General features: G+C 40.1%; 1 protein-coding gene across 1 annotated transcript in view; it reads right to left on the bottom strand.

Moving 5' to 3' along the window:
- Positions 1-3,707: 3,707 nt before the first annotated feature.
- Positions 3,708-21,397, bottom strand: part of LOC146657150 (leucine-rich repeat transmembrane neuronal protein 4) — a 58,255-nt gene continuing 40,565 nt past the window's right edge. Inside the window, exon 3 of the mRNA XM_085425001.1 lies at positions 3,708-5,244. The gene's annotated coding sequence lies outside the window, so the exon portion shown is untranslated. The remainder of the gene's footprint in view (positions 5,245-21,397) is intronic.

Here is a 21,397-nt window from a genome sequence, read left to right on the forward strand (position 1 = left end):
AGAGCAATAAATCCTCAAGCAGCATGAATCTGTCGTGTGTCAGAGCCTGTTGTCATAAGCAGATATATCTTCTGCACTGCCTGCTTTATTTTTCTTTCTTTCTTTCTTTCTTTCTTTCTTTCTTTCTTTCTTTCTTTCTTTCTTTCTTTCTTTCTTTCTTTCTTTCTTTAAACAGAGGAACACCAGGCAGAGCATGATCAAAATGTCTGTTATTGAGGAACTGTTGAAAATCGGACATACACATGTGCCGCTGTACACAATCAATGCGTCATTCATTTGTTCTTCATGATGCCAGATGACTTGTTTTATACAATCAGCGTTAAAATATTCAGAGTACAGCTAATGCATGACTGGAGATGGATACAGTATTGATAATGACAGAATATTGTACATCCCTGGACATTTCTATTCAAACACATCGAAAACAAAATGTATAATAAATATAAATTTTCTCAGTACAATTTAATCTGTGATGTCACATGTTCAAAAACAGTTTTTTTTAAAAAATCAATATTGCAAAAAGCCTCTCAACAATTGACCGTTTGCTAAGCCCTATCCCCATCCATTACTGTTGCATTAGAGTTTAGGGGCTAATCTACTGTTAAATCATCGCTGTTATTTTTCAATCACTGGGTTCTTAATTTCACATGAATGCACACAAGATGCCCCTGCAAGCAATGGCTTGGCCAGCTAAAATAAACAGATCTTCATAGCTGCTGCTAGCTAACTACTTTAGTAAAAATTTAATAGCTATATATTATTTTGATGAGTTTCTTAAAAGATAATTTAGATGCAGTTCAAACATAGTCAACATTATACTTTAAACTTAAGAATTTTTCTTTAACTCAAATAAAGGAAACCAAAATATACATATACACTATGTGGACAAATGCACAGAGCTACCTTGTACACATAAACATGAACAGCCATATCACGAAGCTCCTGGTACACAACTTTTATGCTGATGTTAATGTCAGAGGAGGGTTGTAACTCTGGAGTAAGCATAGTGTTGGAGACCTTTACACAGTATGCAGCTCAGCACTTGGCAACCCCACTTTGTAACTCTGCAATAATACCACTTGTGAAATCTGTAGGAGGGAAAGAATTTCATACAAGTGACTTTTTGGTGGCTCCAGCGAAACTTGAAGCACTATGGAACAACTTTATTAGCTGACCAACGTGTTTCAGCTTGTGGCCTTTTTCAGGGTCATTACAAAATACAGTTTGTGTTTAAATAAATAAAGAAATCCAAGTGAACCAATCACACATAAACAAGCTGACCAACCAGCATTTAAGGGGGTGGTACTGGCTGACTCTGGACTGAAAATCACCCCACATATCCAAAAGTAGTTCATTCTCAAAGGTCCTAACTAGATCTCTCTTTTTCCTGATGAAGTTAATTTTATCACCTCTTTGACTGGGCTTCATGGCGTCAATGCCAATAAAAAATAAAGCTCACCATGAAGCATTCTGGATATTTTGTTTAAAGAGTTTATTTCCTACAGGTATGAATGCAGGTCTATTAATGAGTTTCTGCGAGTTACACTATTTTGCTTTATGTTCTTAATTAGATTTTCAAAGACCTTTAAAAAAAAACATCCATCCATCCATCCATTCGCTTCCGCTTATCCTTTCCAGGGTCGCGGGGGGGGGGGGGGGGGGGGGGGGGGGGCTGGACCCTATCCCAGCTGTCATGAGGCGGTGGTACACCCTGGACAGGTCGCCAGTCTGTCGCAAGGCTAACACACAAGGACAGACAACCATTCGCACTCACATTCACTCCAGCATTTACACCTATGGGCAATTTAGATTTTTCAATTAACCTATCCCCACTGAAAAACCAAGAAACCAAAAACCTTTTATTGTAATGATAATTGCTGTTAACTAGTTCAAATTTTTTATTATGGAGTTAATAATTTTTTTTAAATCATTTTTTGAAAGTTGAACCAGAGCCAACCAGTCAGCCAGTACAACACGTTCTTGTTCCCAAAGTGTAACATATTACGCTATGTGACAAATAATCGGTATGTTACCCGTTTGGTCACCCAACATATTCCTATGTTATGCGTTAGGAAACAGGAGGAAACATGAGAATCGTTTGGACTCAATCTACACATGTACATTTATTTTACTTTCTCATCATGAATCGCGTTGGAAAACTCTATCTAACACGGGGCGATCGTGGCTCATGAGTTCTGAGTTCGCCTTGTATTCGGCCCCGGCTCGGACAGTCTCGGTCGTTGTGTCCTTGGGCAAGACACATATCGCGCCATTAGCCAGAAGGGCCGATGGCAGAAGACTGACTGCTTCTGTCAGTCTGCCCCAGGGAAGCTGTGGCTACTGTAGCTTGCCTCCACCAGCTTGTCTCCAGTGTGTGTGAATGGGTGGATGTGTAAAGCGCTTTGGGGTCTCTAGGCGGGACTAATAAAAGCACTATACAAATACAGGTCATTTACCATATTTACCATTTAACACAATTATTGTTATGGTTAGGATTAAGGTTAGGTTTAGGGCTGGAATACACGGCTGGAAGCTTCATTCTATGGGATTTCATCCGCAATCCGCCGCGTATCATAGGGACGTGACAAATCGTCAGTATGTTATGTGTCGGTAATAAGAATGCCTTGGCTAGTACCACCCTCTTAAATGCTGATTGGTCAGTTTGTTTCTGTGTGGTTGGTTCACTTGGATTTCTTTCTTTATTTAAACACAAACTGTTTAGTATTTTGTAATGACCCTGATGAAGGCCACAAGCCGAAACGCGTTGGTCAGCTAATAAAGTTGTTCCATAGTGCTTCAAGTGTCGCTGGAGTCTTCACGCCACCAGATCTTTGTCCTTCTCAATGCACCTTGGAAGCAGGTGAAGTTGTGCCAGAAATATTTGGACACTGACTTTTTGCAATGGCAGCATCCAATTACAGCTCCATGCTTGAGATCAGTGAGGATTTAAAAAAAAAATCTATTGTTTCACAAATGATTTGCACCTAGCTATGATTTGCATAGCTAGGCGCTTGATTTTATACACCTGTATAAAATTCTGGAAACACCCGAATTAATAAATTGAAGCATGTCTCCCCAAAACCTTTGTCCATATACTGTTATAATATTATATTAAGCGCCCCCTCCTGTGTTTATTTAACTCTTTAGTCTTACTTCTTTTGCCTGTTGGTATAGCTAGCTATTTACGTAGATTTAATTAAATCAATCAGACGTGTAGCAGGACTGAGCTCCTAATATTACTCTACAATATGCTGAATCAGTATTCAGGACCAACTTCTGGGGACTTGTGTAGTGAGCTTGCCTAGTTGTGGGACGCTAAACCCCAAACAGTTTAGTTAACTAATTTTCATTGGCCTCAAAGGTAAAACTGTGTTACTATTACAACTGTATCATAACTGCTTATTGCCGTAAGCTGGGCATGCTATCATTCACATCATATACTTAATAATCTCCTTAAATGGTGAGTGTTGATTTCGCTGGTTAGCAGTTCAAAATGTGCAGAAAACCAAAGCTCAGCAGGTCTGCTGCACATAGTTATTGTAGATAAACTATTATTTGACAATTGTTGTTTACTGGACAGGTTTAGCTAACGGTCAATTCCCAGCAGAAAAACAAATGTATACTTTTATATCACAATAACCTTTTACCAATTTCATTGTAAACTGTGTCTATGTTAAGAACATAGAACTGCTGCGTTGAACAATATTCAGGATATTAATTGGGTGATCTGTACACGTTTTCCTTCCCTGAAAGTAAAATAGCCTAGAAGTGTATGAGTTCAGCGAGTCGAGCTTACTGTATCACATCAGATACCACACAGTCACAGAAGAAGAAAAGCAAGAGAAGTTACCATCAGGGTCTTGATCAATAAGGCAAAAACCAAACACACATCATTATCAGACAGTCCTGCCTGTGCTGTGCACTGTGCTCTGCAGTTTAAACCACCTACACAGCTGGCAAAGTACAGTAGACAGTTGTTTGGGTTGATACCGCTGAACTTGATGAATGACACTGTTTCCGGTCATTTAGCACAGTTTATTTGCCATATATTATATTGTAGCATTTTGTAAAAAGCACACGTGTAGATATGCAAGTGTACAATCAGATAATTGGCTGAATAACACATTATAAAAACCAAAAACCATTAGCCACATAAGTGATTTAAATGAAGGATGAAAAGTAAACATCTGAACGTCCCAGTGCACCAAGCTCTGTACTTGGTGTTTATTTTTCCTCTGTTTATTTCTCAAATGAATAAGAACGTGATCAACATCACAAATCATTAAGCAATTCAAAAGTCACCATGTAAACTATACTGACTGCCAGCAAGATGTGTGGGCTGTACATTTTATAAAACAATTACTGTCCGCTATTTTCGGACTTGTTTCTCTTGTCTTGGGTAATTTCATTGGAGAGGCTCATTTCTCGAAATGAAAAAAGCTACAGGGACTTGAGTTTGAGAGAGACCTCTGGCTGACAGCATGATCAGAAAAAAGAAAAAAACAAAACAAAACAGTAGAAACCCTTTCAGCTTGGTCGAGCTTTCGTTTGTTCAGCTACTCAGTTGCTTATCATGCTGTTTCCCCCTGCTCTGTTTACAACGTTTTGCATTTTGATTACTTTACCTGCACAGCAGAGGGGTGTCCACGTTATGAGAAGTCAAGGAAATATGTTTAATAAGATTAACAAATCATGAAATTATTATCTTTAATACTCCCCAAGAGGCAAAGCAGAATGCAGAAAGTCATGCTGAAGTTCAGCCTCCTTTGCTAATTGAGGACATTGAGGGTCAGGTAGGTCAGAAGCTCACTAATCAAAACTGCTGCTCCCCTTTATTTCCACTGAGAAATATTTTCATTTTCATTACCCTGGTTCCAGGATGCTCTGCAGTAAATTAATTGTCTCCTTTGCTTCTTTACCAGTCCCAGCTTCCTCCCACACAGCCTTTCATTTCGTATGAGCAGTTCTGTGATTATGTGCAGCTGACGTACAGTAGTTTGGAGACAGAGCCTCGTGGTGTGCACAGCTCAGTGGTGGTGGGAGTGGGTCTGGGGGCAAGGCAGCACAGGCTTTGAGGGGAGGGCAGCCATTAGGCTGGGTTGGTACAATGCTGGCCCTGGACCTCCCTGCGCCTGAGTGGAGGGCTCCATGCCCACATTGAGGTGCAGTGACAGGTGGGTATGGCAGTAATCCAGAACAGACTGCTCACACCTGTACTGTCAGAGCACTCAGCTGCCGCGGTACCTAGACAGAAACAGAAAGTAGAGGGAAAGAAGAAGCACACGTAAGGGTAAGGCTTTTAAAACAGCTAGAAAAAAATCCTTAGAATATTTGGAATTGGCTTAATTTACTTCATGGTGCCATGGCACAGCTCTGTCATTAATGCAGCCTTGGCCGATAATACAGCATGCGCCCCAAGACCTGAAATCTGTGGCGCTCAAACACCCACTTTCAGGAGTGATTTATATGCAAGATGAAAGCCTTAAGCAAGAGTGCACACATATTTTCTGCCCTCTTTTAAATGGAGTCAAGGCTCCATTTAGAAGAGAGTGCTTATTACATTACAAGCACTTTGCTGATTCAAAGACCCCTCTTCGCTTTACGTGCTACCGCGGTCTGAATTCTGTCAATTAAACGAGATAAAGCTGCATCACAGCCTGTGCAATATTGATATTAATATCCTAATGTATATTCATATATATATACATATATATATATATATATATATATATATACACACACACACACACACACACACACACACACACACACACACACACACACACACACACACACACACACACAGTGGGGAGGAATAATTATTTGATCCCCTGCTGAATTTGTAATTGTAAAAACGATCAAAAGAAATAATTTTTATGGTACTTTTATTTTAATTCAATTCAATTTTATTTATATAGCGCCAAATCACAACAAAAGTCTCCTCAAGGCGCTTCATAGATACAGAGAAAAACCCAACAATCATATGACCCCCTATGAGCAAGCACTTTGGTGACAGTGGGAAGGAAAAACTCCCTTTTAACAGGAAGAAACCTCCGGCAGAACCAGGCTCAGGGAGGGGCGGCCATCTGCTGCGACCGGTTGGGGTGAGAGAAGGAAGACAGGATAAAAGACATGCTGTGGAAGAGAGACAGAGGTTAATAACAGATATGATTCAATGCAGAGAGGTCTGTTAATACATAGTGAGCGAGAAAGGTGACTGGAAAGGAAAAACTCAATGCATCATGTGAATCCCCGGCAGCCTACGTCTATTGCAGCATAACTAAGGGAGGATTCAGGGTCACCTGGTCCAGCCCTAACTATATGCTTTAGCAAAAAGGAAAGTTTTAAGCCTAATCTTAAAAGTAGAGATAGTGTCTGTCTCCCAAATCCAAACTGGAAGCTGGTTCCACAGAAGAGGGGCCTGAAAACTGAAGGCTCTCCCTCCCATTCTACTTTTAAATACTCTAGGAACAACAAGTAGGCCTGCAGAGCGAGAGCGAAGTGCTCTAATAGGGTGATATGGTACTACAAGGTCATTAAGATAAGATGGGGCCTGATTATTTAAGACCTTGTATGTGAGGAGCAGAATTTTGAATTCAATTCTGGATTTAACAGGAAGCGTCAATGAGTGAAATAAGTATTTGATTCCCAACAATCCAACCAAAACTCTCTGACAGATTGGCTCATATGACACTTCAATTACAATCAATCAATAAATTACAGATACTCTTGATCTCAACTCATTATATTTACATCATTTATATACAGCATGGCTGTACACAGCGTCACCAACAGCTCCACCATTATGGGTAAAACCAAAGAGCTGTCAAGGATTATAGATTATAGACCTGCACAACACCATCAGCAAGAAGTTTCTTAAGAAGGTGACAACTGTTTGGTGCTATTATAATTCAGTATGTATTTATAATAATCAATAATTATTTCCCCCACTGTATGTGATTGTACAGTCTACAGAAACATTCACATAACAACAGAAAGAACACGTGCAGAACAACTTTTCAGCTTTAATACTTCCTCTAAACCTAGAGTCATGTAAACATACATAACACCATTTTTTTTTCATTGACTTTCACAATATCCTCAGGAATAAAATCACATTATCAATCATTACAATGTAATCTTTCCTCATGTGTAGGATAAAGAATGGAGAATATATTCAAAGTCCTTGTGAGAAAAATCCCAATTCGCTGTAATCTTAGTTGTGGGCAGTACATCTATTGTAAAATATACTGTCTTGGATTATTTTATTGGATCACAAAAGGATTTGCTGAAAGCTGATTTGATGCAGAAATGGCTTTCAGATAGGTTCCTCTTTATCTCGTTGGGTCAAGATTCATAGTGCCGTCACCATTCAGACCCTTAAATTTCAAATAACGGCTTTCTAAAGGTTATGTTTTCCTTTTCGGAAACGATATGACTCGGTTTGTTCTCCACTCTAATGGGAAGATTAGTTGAAAACACTCCATTGTCTAATTCAACAGCTGAACTTTGCACACTACATAGAGGACTCGATAAAAAATTCATGAACAACAATGCTCTGAATGCAAAATGAGGTAAATGCGGGGGAACCGGATCTGTGAGTTCTCGGTACAGACTGCCAAAGGAGAAAGGCTACACCGTGAACTTGTTTCTCCAATTATTACAATAGTAAAAGTCAAACACGTAAGCAGTGAAGTGGATATAAATTTTTCCTGGTTAGCTGGTCAAACCAATAGCCCTTTCCTTCTTTGCAGAAGTAATTGGCAGAGCACCCACAACCTTTGCCTCTACAACACTTTCTTGCCTCCTATGTTTAACTTCACCAGTTAATTCCACATGAAATCCAAAGGTACCATAAAACAAACTGAGCTGCAGTTGCAGAGACTATAAAAGGCTTTCTTGGCCTTTGCGCCTATCCACCAGGGACCTGTACAGATCTGTAATTACAAAATAAATACACCTTTAGAAAGGAATAGTGCTATAATCATATAGGTCTCATCATTGTTAACAGCATCAGTAGTTCAGATATCACAAAAAGACCTGAAAGAGAAATGGTAAATGGGCACCATTTACACAGTGCTTCTTCAGTCTTTCTCACTACGTGGTGCTTTACACTACAAGCCACACTCAGCCATTTCCACGCACATTCATGCACTGCTCTCTCACAGACACCTATGAGACTCTGAGGGCTGCTGAGTATCTTGCCCAATGACACTTCGACATACACACTGAGGACCTCGGGATCTTTCAATTAGCGGAGGGCCCGCTCTATCTCCTTCGAGATGCCACAGCCACCCCAAAATCTTCTTATGACCTCTAAAACAGTTTGAGGCTTGTGAAGGATTTGTGACATTCAATGGGAAATGCAAATAGTTAAAAGAAAAATGCAAACCTAAGCATTGAGAGAGACTCCTCTTTTGTCATACAGATAGAATTATTTATTCACTGTCTACAGTCTAATTTTTGGTATGTGTTTGCAAGTCAATCTTTATACAGAGTTTTAAAGTTGCATCTTTGTGGGCTGGATATAAAATGTACTGATTATTCAAATGGTGCCAAAGTCAGATTCATTTTTCTGTTTGACCAGAGGGTCCAGCGTGGTACAGCAAGTGTGGAGATGCCTCAGTGAAAACCATAGACATAGGTAATTATATGCCACCCAACACATAGGCATATTACAATAAACACATACATTACAACAAACCCACAACAATTTCAAAACAACCACGCTGCATTTGAACCTTTCCCCTGTTATTTATTGCCACCTCCTCAAACACTTTAATCATTTGCAGCCTTTTCCAGCACTTCACTCACACTGTCACCTACTATAGCTTATATAAAGAGCACTCACTAAGTTTCTATTCGTGGGATGAAATGCCAAGAAATCCGGCTATGATTTCCATTTCACGGGCTCCATTTTTTTCTATTAAAACCCTCCACAGTATTTTTTCAATGACCATCAGGAATAGCTACAGCTTTTGTCTTGTAAAAAGTAGAAATAAAGCCACACATTAACATGCTATACAGTTCATCTATGAATCCTTATAGTGGGCGTTCTACAGACACTGCACAGTTAAGCTCAGCAGAACCGTTTGTAACTGTTAAACACTCATCATTGAGAATAGTTTTCACTGAAACAGTGAGTGAAGTAGTGAGATGTGACACGTCAAGTAGTGGAGGCTTGGATTTTGCACTTACAGTATGAATCACCCTAATGATTTTTACTGAATATCTTTCACTCTACCCTATATTTTGGCACCCTCTCATATGAACTCTTCAACAAGACTAAGCGGCTGCACGAGCCCATAAAGCGCCATGTGTTAAAACAATGCAAAACATTAAGGCATATATTCTCTCAGGCAGCGGTGAAGCAAGAGAAATTCAATGCAGGATGTCCACTTTGAATAAAATCTGTGACACTGAAAGCTTATCACTAACCATTGTTAGTGATCAAAGTGAAAAATATCTAATCATTTGTGCTCATGGTTGTGAGCTAAAATGAAAAAATGCTACACTAATGCTACACACCTGCTCGGCATATATGTATTTGATTACCCTCTCTGGGCTTTTGCAGGATTAAAACTCACTGTTTATCTGTTTAGTTTATCATGTTAGTTAACATGTATTACTTGGCAGTAAACACAGAGGTTATTGGAGTACTATTACATGTATCTGGCCATAAAGCAACGAAATGGCAAACTGGTAATCTGACCTAATGGTGCAATTAAAGTTTAGAGCGGTCAACAAAGATTTTCCAATCTGTATTTTGGGAAAATTAATGTCTATACCACATATCATGACAAACTCTCCAGTATCGTACAGACTGTTCAAAACCAGAAAGAAATCAGGAAATGCTCCTGAGATATTTCAGTCTGAACAAAACAGGTGAAATGACTAACCATGCTGTGAGCCACGCAAACAGCTGTCCTCTAACTCAAAGGTCACTATCTGTGTACAATGTACTGGCGTCTAAATGGGCAGTTTGGCTTTAACTTGTCGTTATGAAATAAATGTTGACTGCAGAGTGAATGGCTACAGCCTAATGCAATCTGGGTTTTAACAGGCTACAGAAGGCTTCAGTCACACAAGCCTGGAGACCATTTGGCAACTGCTTCAGAAACCACCATTTGCTAGGAAAATGTTAGTTTTCCCTGACTGTGAGTGGTTGTTGGAGGCTACTGGCAGGCACTGTGAAATCAGCTGTTAAAGCCACAGTGGTGCAGTGAAACCTTCATCAGCTGATGAAATATGTATTCCCCAACTGATTGGCAAGCGGTTGCATTAAGTTGCTTACTGTAGTCCCAAAGAGTTATACCATGCAACACTAAAAGAAAAAAAGCCTGTCTGCAAATACTTACCTGCTTACAAAACTATAGTGAAACTGAAAAGCCTGTTGGTTTCAGCAGTAAGAGTTTTACTTTGGAAGAAAATATTTTCCTTTTTTGATTTTTGTTGCACTTTTAAGTTTTACTACTGCTCCATGGTTAATTAGCAAATGCTTGCAGTCAAGACAAAGTCATGCAAACTATGGGTGACTGTGGCAATCATGGTTCCAGGGGGACGTCAACCAGGCTCTAGGCTGGTGTAACTGAGGCCTAAACAGAATTTTCACTGAGGAATTGGTGCTTGGTAAAAAGTCTCCCAGAAACAAGAAGGTTTAATTGCCTAAGCAGAAGAGGTACTGCTTTGTTCCCCAGTAGCTAACAATAGCTTTCTCCATGTTGCTAAAATGTTAGGCATCAGACCAACTGCAGTAACATTTGAATTTAACATGCAACGAAAAAAGGAAGGCAAATAAGACAGAGAGGGAAAGTGGCAAAACCTGAAAATGTGAATCTCATACAGCCATTCATTCAATAGAGGAAGCTAGAAGACTTGATATTCAGTTGATATAGCTTCTACTACATCAAAGGAAAAAACAAAAAAACCTGCCTCTGTTTTCAGTCACTTTATGACAGTGGCGCGTGGGGGAGCAGTGCGGGGGAAGTTGTCTAACGCCACTTTAAATTAACCAGCTGATTTTTTTTCTCTTCTGCTGTTTTTGTTAAAGACAACAGCTTTTCTTTCACCCATTGTCAGCTTCTGTGGATAATAGCGTCCAATAATAACTAAAATACAAAATGTCAAAACAAAGTCACTTAACTTAATGTCATCTCCCTTCATAGGTCTGATGAAGCTGCTGCAGCTGGCGGTCATTAAGATTGGGATAAATGCTGTTTTGTGTTTAAACAGAACATTTCTGAGGTCAGCGGAACATCGAGCTCCATTTCCACAGAGCACAGAACCCTCTCCCTGCTCTTCACTGGCGATCTTTAATATCTGCATTGCCGAAGCGCTGATCTAAAACAGGATCAGTTTCATGTCTTTACACAGAGGAAAAGAGTAAAACCCTTTTTGGCGATCTAAGCTGACTTAGCATTCAGGTTTAATCAGGAATATTGGGGAAACGCTGGCTGTTACAGTTGGAGCTCTTAGAGAGGTGAGTCATTGGCTACCTCTGCTTGGATATTTGCCAACAGAGCTGCATATAGCTGGATTTCGCCTGAGGAATGATCGTCACCTTTCCTAACTTTAATGGGTCCTAAAGTCCCTTCCAATCTAGCTGTGCGCTACAAAAGCAGAAAAATATAAAATGAATTCAAATCTCTTGATTACAATAGCCATCTAAGAATAGCTCTGTTTCCTCCTGACAAGTGTACGCCGTTATTCAGTGAGTCACTGGCTACCGGCCAAGGTAATAGAGCGGACATCTGGCATCAGCCTGATCTTGTCTTCACTTTATGTTAACTGTTTAAACTGCAGCTTGACCTATTTACCCCGAAGTGAATTTCAGGAGAAGCGAACACGACAAGTGTCCTCCGCAGAGGCCGTTACCTCAACTACACCTTTAATTCAGGTACTTTTTGCTGTTTATATTGTACGGAGGTACATTTATACCTCGGGTTATTACATCCCATATTTATTTTCAATTTTTTCCCCCCACATCTTCCTCTCAGCTATGATTCATTGTTTATCACTGAAAACCTCTAGAGTTTAAAGTGTTAAGAAATTATCTTCTCAACTGTTGTGGGAATTGCTCTGGGCTTGAAGTGGTGACAGCTATTAGAATAAACAATAATGCCTTTTTTTCTTAGGTTCTTTTCTTTTCTTTCTGTTTAGTTGTGTGGCGTTGTGTACTGGGTATTGAGTGTTGATAACACAAAAAAGAGCAGTGGTTAACACTTCAGATAAGAGAGAAAATGAAATTGTTGGATGAGACGGAGACGACAAAAAACCTAAACGACAAAGTAACAAAACACGGAGAAATTACCTAAACGGAAAGTTGGGGAAAATAAATGACTGTGTGGTTTTTCCACAGTCTGTGTGTGCAAAACATGAGTACTAAAATCCTCACCTCAAGCAATATGAAAAATTATTCACTACCTGGGCCGTTTTCTCCCAAGACTGCTCTGTGTGTGGTATTAAGTTGTCTCTGTGACATCTAGTGCTTTTGTACAGTTAGCACTGTCTGGCTAATGAAATGTAGAGTGGATTACACAGATGCCACAATATTTGGAATAGCTACAGTTTTCAAAGAAACATCAGGAATATGGTTCTTGGAAATACAGTATTATGAATGTACACTCAACAAAAATATAAACGCAACACCTTTGTTACTGCTCCCATTCCCCATGGGATGGACGTAGAGACCTAAAATTCATTCCAGATACACAATATAACCATCCCTCCCAAACAGTGGTCACAAATCTGTCCAAATGTGTGGTAGTGGGCACATCTGCTATATTGAGATAATCCATCCCACCTCACAGGTGTGCCACATCAGGATGCTGATCTGACATCATGAGTAGTGCACAGGTGTACCTCAGACTGCCCACAACAAAAGGCCACCCTGGAATGTGCAGTTTTGTCTCACAGCAAAATGCCACAGATGCCACAAGCAATGAGGGAGCGTGCAATTGGCATGCTGACAGCAGGAATGTCAACCAGATCTGTCGCCCGTGCATTGAATGTTCATTTCTCAACCATAAGCCGTCTCCACAGGCGTTTCAGAGAATATGGCAGCACATCCAACCGGCCTCACAACCGCAGACCTCGTGTAACCACACCAGCCCAGGACCTCCACATCCAGCAGGTTCACCTCCAAGATCGTCTGAGACCAGCCACCCAGACAGCTGCTGGAACAATTGGTTTGCACAACCAAACAATTTCTGCACAAACTGTCAGAAACCGTCTCAGGGACGCTCAACTGCATGCCCGTCGTCCTCATCGGGGTCTTGACCTGACTCCAGCTCGTCGCCGTAACAGACTTGTGTGGGCAAATGCTCACATTCGATGGCGTCTGGCACGTTGGAGAGGTGTGCGCTTCACGGATGAATCATGGTTCACATTGTTCAGGGCAGATGGCAGCTGAGAATGTCCCAGTTCTTGCATGGCCAGCATACTCACCGGACATGTCACCCATTGAACATGTTCGGGATGTGCTTGACCGGCGTATACGACAGCGTGTACCAGTTCCCACGAATATCCAACAACCTCGCACAGCCATTGAAGTGGAGTGGACCAACATTCCACAGGCCACAATTGACAATCTGATAGACTCCATGCGACGATGTGTTGCACTGCATGAGGCAAATGGTGGTCACACCAGATACTGACCGGTTCTGGGTCCCCAGACCCCCAATACCGCAAAAAACTGCACATTCCAGGGTGGCCTTTTGTTGTGGGCAGTCTGAGGTACACCTGTGCACTACTCATGATGTCAGATCAGCATCCTGATGTGGCACACCTGTGAGGTGGGATGGATTATCTCAATATAGCAGATGTGCCCACTACCACACATTTGGACAGATTTGTGACCACTGTTTGGGAGGGATGGTTATATTGTGTATCTGGAATGAATTTTAGGTCTCTACGTCCATCCCATGGGGAATGGGAGCAGTAACAAAGGTGTTGCGTTTATATTTTTGTTGAGTGTAGTTGATTTAAAAAAGCCCTTTTTTCTTTCCTGCTTCAATTCAGATAGAAGACTGTCTGTTCCTTGCTATAATCCATAGTGTTTAAGGTCAAATCTACTATATGTTGGACAGCAAAATATACAATGATAATAATAATATTACTATGATAATCAGAGTGTGTGTATGTCTGTTCCACAACTCCTCCTACATGGTCAGTTTAATCTAGAGTACCAGAATTGTCAAAATCTAAAAAGCTTTTAGAATTTTTTTGGCACTCTAGTCCTTACAAATTAAATGTATTATGTATAGCAGCTGATCTCAAACATTATCAGTACATTTGCATGTGTCTGTGAATTGTCTTCTTACTAATTATATAAGTTTTGTGTAGTAATTGCTCTCAGAATGAACACTGAACTTGCGTTACACGTACATTGTTGCCATTACATGTCTATTGTTATGTACTTGTATGTGCTTAAACAGTGAGGCCAATAATGCCTGTAACTGCTTATTTTGTCTCGTGGAATGAATATGTGTCTTGCAGAGAAGAATAAATATATTTATCTAATATTAATTTCTTTGGTTATTTTTGCCCTCTGACTACTTTCGTGATATGATGAAAATAAATATAATAAATTGATAATGGTAATGAAAACTTTATCTATATAGCGCATTTCATTATAAGTCAACTCAATGTGCTCAAATGAGAAAATGAAAACACCTGTGTAGGTTTTACAATGCCTCGAGGAAGTGAAAACAGGAAAAATGAACAAAACAAAATTAACATACATGTCTGGGCTTTTAATACAGGCGTGAAGCAAACAAGTGCCACAAGATAGTAAAAATAATAATAATGATAATAAGAATAATAATAGCTAGTAAAAAAATTCAAACTAGTAAATGCAAAAAAAAAAAACTATTTAAGAAGATTCAGAGGATTTTGTCTACTAAATTTCTGATTAAAGTTAATCCCAAGACTGGAAACAGTGTGTAACATTTGATTTTTGTATGGACGAAACCAGCTATAACAGTGGGCTTTAAAGACTTCCCCCTTATACAAGTCTTCATGCTCATCTAAGCTAGCTGTAGCCAGGAGCTTCAATTTCTCAAAGCATTGTCCTGACTCTAAGCAGCCTCCTAGCATCATAACCTTTCAGTGTAACTTCAGACTTTCTCGTGATTTTGGTGCTGCATTACAAATGTCACAGTTCTCCAGTAGAGCGCTCCGCTGACCCACTCGAAAACACTTTGCAGCAGATGCTAAAGAGGCCAGTGATCTGAACAGTACACAGCAATTAATTCTAATTCCTGAGCGATTAGCTTTGTGATGCTAATGAAAACATTCGCATAGGTGGTCCCCCTTTTGCACTGCTCTGAATGTAGGTCAAGCTGCAGCTAAATAATTCCCATTTGCGTGATAGGCAGCTGCACCATGCCAGCATGCCTCAGACTGGCACGGGAGGCATGAGCTCTCATTGGCATATTAACAACATCCGCCGCCCGAGCTGTGCTGCTGCTCTCTGTCAGCTGGATAATTCACTCAGTGGTCAACGCTGCGGTGAGAGAGCACAGACAAGCCTCTATTATCATTGCTGTCTATTAGGCTGCACACCCAAGGCTGCTGAATGGCATCCTAATGGCCATAAGACCCCCCTTCCCTGATTGTTGATGAACTGAAAAATAATTTCAGGATGAGCATTGCCGACATGAAGCTGATAACAAGTAGTCAGTAAGCTTAATTAAGCGGGACATACGGTACAGCAGAGGAAATGCATTGTTATGAAGGTCAGAAATGTGCATACAAGAGACAGAAGCTAAATTGTCCTTGGAGAATGTTTCATTTCATAAATCATGCAACATATATTGAACAAGGTAGCAGGCGGTTAGCATCCTCCATATAGGGGTTTAGTAGCAATAAGGAGACCAGACGTTGACCTCCATCTGAGAGGCAACTAATAGTTTTACAATTTGATACTGCGTGTGCTAGAATTCCAGAAAGATCATCTTCTGCTGACTTTAATATTGACCATGTAATTACATTTCTATTTGAAAAGCATTTTGCATTTGTCAAAATAACCATAATCCTTCAGATGTGGGGATTTATCTCCTCCTAATGCTGCTCATCCCATTTTCTGCTCATCAATGTTGGCAATGCCTGCTGAGATTTACTGTTATTTACTGGAGGGACAATTTATGAGTCACTTCGTAGTCTTTTCTGATATATGTAGATATAAGTAACCTGAATATGGAAGCCAAGAAAATGTAGATGCATAGATGAATCCATATTCATCGAGAGGCATGCACTAAGCAGGGATGTGTGCTACACTGTTTGGTTCATTCTCCCCCGTTGACTGTTTTTCTCTCTCTTTACACTCCCACACACTTTCCTAAGTGCACATTCACACACACACACACACACACACACACACACACACACACACACACACACACACACACACACACACACACACACACACACACACACACACACACACACTCTTTCAAGCACACACATTCAGTATGTACTGATGCTGCTTGTCAAAACAGCCATTAAAAAAACCCAGTTCTAAAATGATGATAATAAAAAAAAAAATCATTTCACTTCTAAGGTCACACCTCTTTACTTGAAACTGTGATGCATCATATAGTGTAATAAGATATTGCTAAAGATTCGTATTTAATTTATGTAGCTGATATCACACATGCAGTAAGGATAAACTCTGCTTTTATCCTGTAACATGTATTAAAGGCTATACACTGCTGTGAGAGGGAAAGAAAAATCACAGCAGAGGGTTTTCTCGCCATTTGAACAAAGGCCTAAAGTAAACCTTCTTGTTAGCATGCCAGACCCTCTAATGGATATCATTTGCAACAAGAAACTCCAACTGCTGTTTTTTTTTGTTTTTTTTTTGTATGTATAATTGCCACAAGTCAGAGCTGGTATTATTTAAATTGAAAAAATAGAGACCACGTTGGATTTGCTGGGGTATATATACAAATTTCTTTTAATTGCTTTGGACTTAATTCAGCGAGACAGGTCTCTAAATTTTTAATGCAGTCTAGTGATAATTAAAGCAAATGCAATAGGCTTTCTCATCAGTTAAAATGAACATAAAACATCTATGATTACTTTCAATAATTATTTTTTCTTTTTTTTCTGGAGAATGGATGCATGGGGAAGTTAGTCTTGATGGTGGAAATTTGATTGATTTGGTCTACTTTCATATGTTTTTGTCATAAATCTCTATAAGTTCTTCCCGACATCAAAGTGCAGACAGAGGAATTTAGCACCTACTGTAGCAGCATAGCTGGTTAACAAAGTAAAGCATCAGGACTCTGTGGTCATGTCCAGACTGGGTGAAAACAGAACCCCTGATTTATAGGAGCTGCTTTTCCATCAGTTAGTGCAATCAAGAGTGCATGGTGGACACTGCTAATGTTACTCTGTATCAAAAAATAACATTTGCAAATATCCGCTTAAAGCGTGATGGCAGTTTTCTAAAGAAAGTCCATTTTCATATATAAGATATATCTTGGAGAAATAACAAAACAAGCAAGGGAGGTAACTAAAATTAGAAAAAGCTCCATATCAACAAAAGAAAAAGAAGTTTGTCAGGAAATGCATACAGTCAGTAATTCTTAAAGAAAGATGATTCAGTGCTGCACGGCCGAGCTATTTCATTGTCTGATGGATCTATAGTTTATCAGCCTTGCCTTGGCCGGGTGAAAAGCAGAGCTAATGCTGCAAAGCACAGATAATTTAGTAAGTTAAAGAAACATATAAAAGACTAGTGTATTCAATGGCAATATTACAGTCACCTTGGTTCAGACTGAATGCTCACTGACTGTGCGGATGGCTGCTGCAGAGAAGCTGGGCCAAATTTTGTTTGATTGAAAGATTGCACAGATACAGTGTGTACAGTTAAGTCCTGCCTTCCACTTATTTAAAACATCTTAACTCCATGGGAATCTGCTGATATGCAAGAACTGCAGGACATAAGAGATATGGTAATTTGCTCACATCTTATACCGATAGTCCAATTAAGCAACTGCATTTAGTAACAAGCCACAGAGCTCAGCCGTAACTTCTGTAAAAAGGATAAGTGAAGGTTTGGGCTTGAGGTTAATTTGGGGATTAGAGTTAAACGCATACAGAGAAGACAGGGGTTGGGGTTAAGGATTAAAAGAGGGATCGGTATAGACCTAAACTCAGCCTTGGTTTGGGGCCTACATCAGACTAACTAAAAGCAAAAAAATCATCCCTTCTATAATCCTCCTGGTGGCTTTTTTCCCTCTGCAATGGTACTCTGTTCTTTCCAGTTTATGTTGGAATCGTCAGGGAGACACAACAGCATGAAGCAGATGAGCTAACAAGCTATCCGCTAATTATGGAAAATACTGACAAATACCATAAGGCAAGTAATTAGTCTCGAGCAAACTGTTCCTGTTACATTTTTCTCCTGGACTATATTTAGAAAATGAGCCGCACGCTGGAAGTTCTGCATTTGAAGATTCTGATTGTTTAAACAAATGACCATAGGCACATTTTATATTTGCCAGAAATCACTATATGATAGAGGGATCCTTTTTCAGGCTGGTTTTCAGATTGCCAGAATTTGGAAAATTATTGTGGGATATGTGAGGAATACAGCTAGCAACCACCATGGCTAAGCAGGAGGCATGAACACCTGTCAATCAAGGAAACATGCTGCCAAATTCAATTACATGACATTTCCTGGCCAGGAGTCAGTGGAAACAGCAAAAAAAGAAAGAAATGCTATGAAAACCCCATTAACTGCATGCAAAAACTGTCAGCCGAACTTATCACAACATGAAACCGAGGTCCTAAATTTTAACAAGATGCCTCTAGCTAGCTAAAATGTTATATAAAATTGTATATTTATGTTAGCTAGCATCAACAGGCTAGTCTTCTAAATAATCCACATTTTACTATATTACAGGTGGCACACTTTAAAAGGCCTCAATCACAATGGCTGCTACCTCCAGTCTCTAGAAAAAAATATGTATTCTCAAAACAGTCTGTGTAGGTTCTTAGGCATCCAGGTCATGGTCTAAGGAGCTCGGAAGAACGCCAGTCAGGCTCCCGGAGGTTACTGGCTGTGTGTGCAATCAGTAGCAAAAAGGGTACTGCACCAAACACCTGCTTGTGATTGCTTTGATCGCTAGCAAGTTCCCCTGGATGCTTGAATTTTGCATGGAAGACAAAGGCCTTTCTGCAAAAACTTGCTAACTAACCACACTGAAACTTGAAAAAGTGCATCGCAAACGAGAAGTGGAAATCGTTTTTCACCAGCGACTGGTATTAGCGGGGTGGATGGGTGGAGAGATGTCACTGACCAGTCTTTAGGCCTGCTTTAGCAATTGATTGCACAGCTAACTTCCATTAACTAGTCGCAACCAGGTGGGGAATGCTCATTTTTCCCTAGCAACAGATGCTTGCCTGGCTGTCTCCTACCTGTGTCTAGGCCTCTGTGACGGAGGCTCTTGTAAACATAGCGTTATTACTCATAGGTTTCTAAATTATGCACATTCCACTATATTACTGGTGGCACGCTGTCAAAATGCTTTAGCTTCACTTAGAGCCTAAACTGTTATTTGGATGTTTGACAAAATGTTTGCTGCACACATACACTACCAAAGGTGGCAAAGTCAAGTTGAGGGCTGTAACCAAAACAATGGGCCTCCACAGTCATTTCATCCATTGCCAATCTAAATCCCTGTAGTGGCTTTAGTATATATTTTTTTTCGAAAGTACAGAAAGGCAGAGGAAAAGAAGCTCCTAGATTTTGGGCAGCCAGTGCAGTAGCACAAAGTAGACAGCTGGTTTGATAAGACATGGATTTTTTTGTTAGTCAGTGGTTACCAAGAAAATGTTGCTGCGGCGATTTAAGCATATACTTTGAAAGCTGACTTTCTTGAAGCATTCAACCATGAGAGCTCAAAGTCTGAACAAGGTAATAATCATTAGCTTTTGATATATAGAGCTTAACAGGATTTCTGAAGAATCTTTTATGAATTTTTATTACTCTTACCGCTCTCACCCTTTTTAAATACCTGACTGACCCCTTCTGAGAGCTCAGGTTAATCTGCATAGACTCTGTAGTGCTGAGGTTGAAGTAAAATAAAGGATGCTAAAGTGGAAAGATGGCCAGTGATTTGCATTTCTTAGAGGCTGGCAGATAAAGCTTTTCCATATTGTGTATGTCACAGAGTAGGGCCTAGGATGTTGTCATGCCATTGCTCCATCCACCGTAGTATAGGCTTTTCACTTCTGTCCAGTTTCCATGGTGATAACTCTACAGGATAGGCTGTATGTCTAACTCTTAATGCTGTGGAAGATTATGTGCCATTGCATGCGGGTCTCTGTATGCCACACATGATAGTTTATGTGCTGGGTCATTGTGTGAATATCCGCTTAAGTTTCACACTAATATCAAATCTTTAAGGAAGGATACACCGAAGGAGACACACAAAAACACACAGATTTCCACTGCTCTAAATACGCCTCATTCTTGGCTGGAGAACCAACTTGTGCAGAGGGAAACAACTGATTGCAAAAAGAAAACTGCAGGAAAAAGATATTACATTTAGGTTTATCTCTGTCAGTCTTTTGTTTCAGCAGAAAAGGCCTAGAGGACTGCCATCTGTTTAAGTGCTACAGTCTGAAATCTCCTCTGAACTTGAACAGACTTGTTCAATAATGATGTGGCTGAAAAAGTGAAGTGACAAAAAATGAACTACAGCCAGCTGTTGGCCTCCTGTGATATTTCCACAGAGGAACAATCTGCACTACGATGATCGGGTTGAAGGCCCAGCAGAGATTCATCTGCGTCGATGAGAAGTGAAAATTGCTAAAGGATACAAGTGAAGCAAAGAGGCACGAGGCCAGCTCTGTGATAGAATAGCTGTTGCATGGAATCGCATTACAGCGTCTTTCTTCTTCCTGTCAAACAAACGGACTGTTCTGCCCCACTTTCAGAAGTCTCAAACTGTCTTTTCCACGGCAATGATCCCAAAGATTGGTTTTTGTTTTAATGCCGTGTCTCTGATGCTGCTCATGCCACTCCCCTAAAAGCCCGGGATATTACAAATGCTGTCCATGCATGCAGCTGCACACAGCAGCGATAACTGCACTCTCATTAAACTGTCTTCACCTGATAAACATGTGATTGTTGACTGCGGTAGAGATAAAATAACATAATATATAGCGCTCCCTGTGATGAGCATCAGTCTTTATGGCTCTAGTGACGCATGGTGTTTGTAGTTTGTTTTATTTAACTCTTCTATTTCTGTACGGCAGATGAAAGTACCGTAAGCTTGGAGGAGATAGCCGCTGATTTTACACATCAAAGTCTGGTTACAGGTCTTTGAAAGCACTACTGCATTATGTGGAAATAAAAACTTTCGAAAGCCCTTTGTGGCTC

This window comes from Rhamphochromis longiceps, linkage group LG12, assembly GCF_057381845.1.
Source record: "Rhamphochromis longiceps isolate RC_006_pf linkage group LG12, R_longiceps_female_GT1.1, whole genome shotgun sequence".
Classification (NCBI taxonomy): Eukaryota; Metazoa; Chordata; class Actinopteri; order Cichliformes; family Cichlidae; genus Rhamphochromis; species Rhamphochromis longiceps.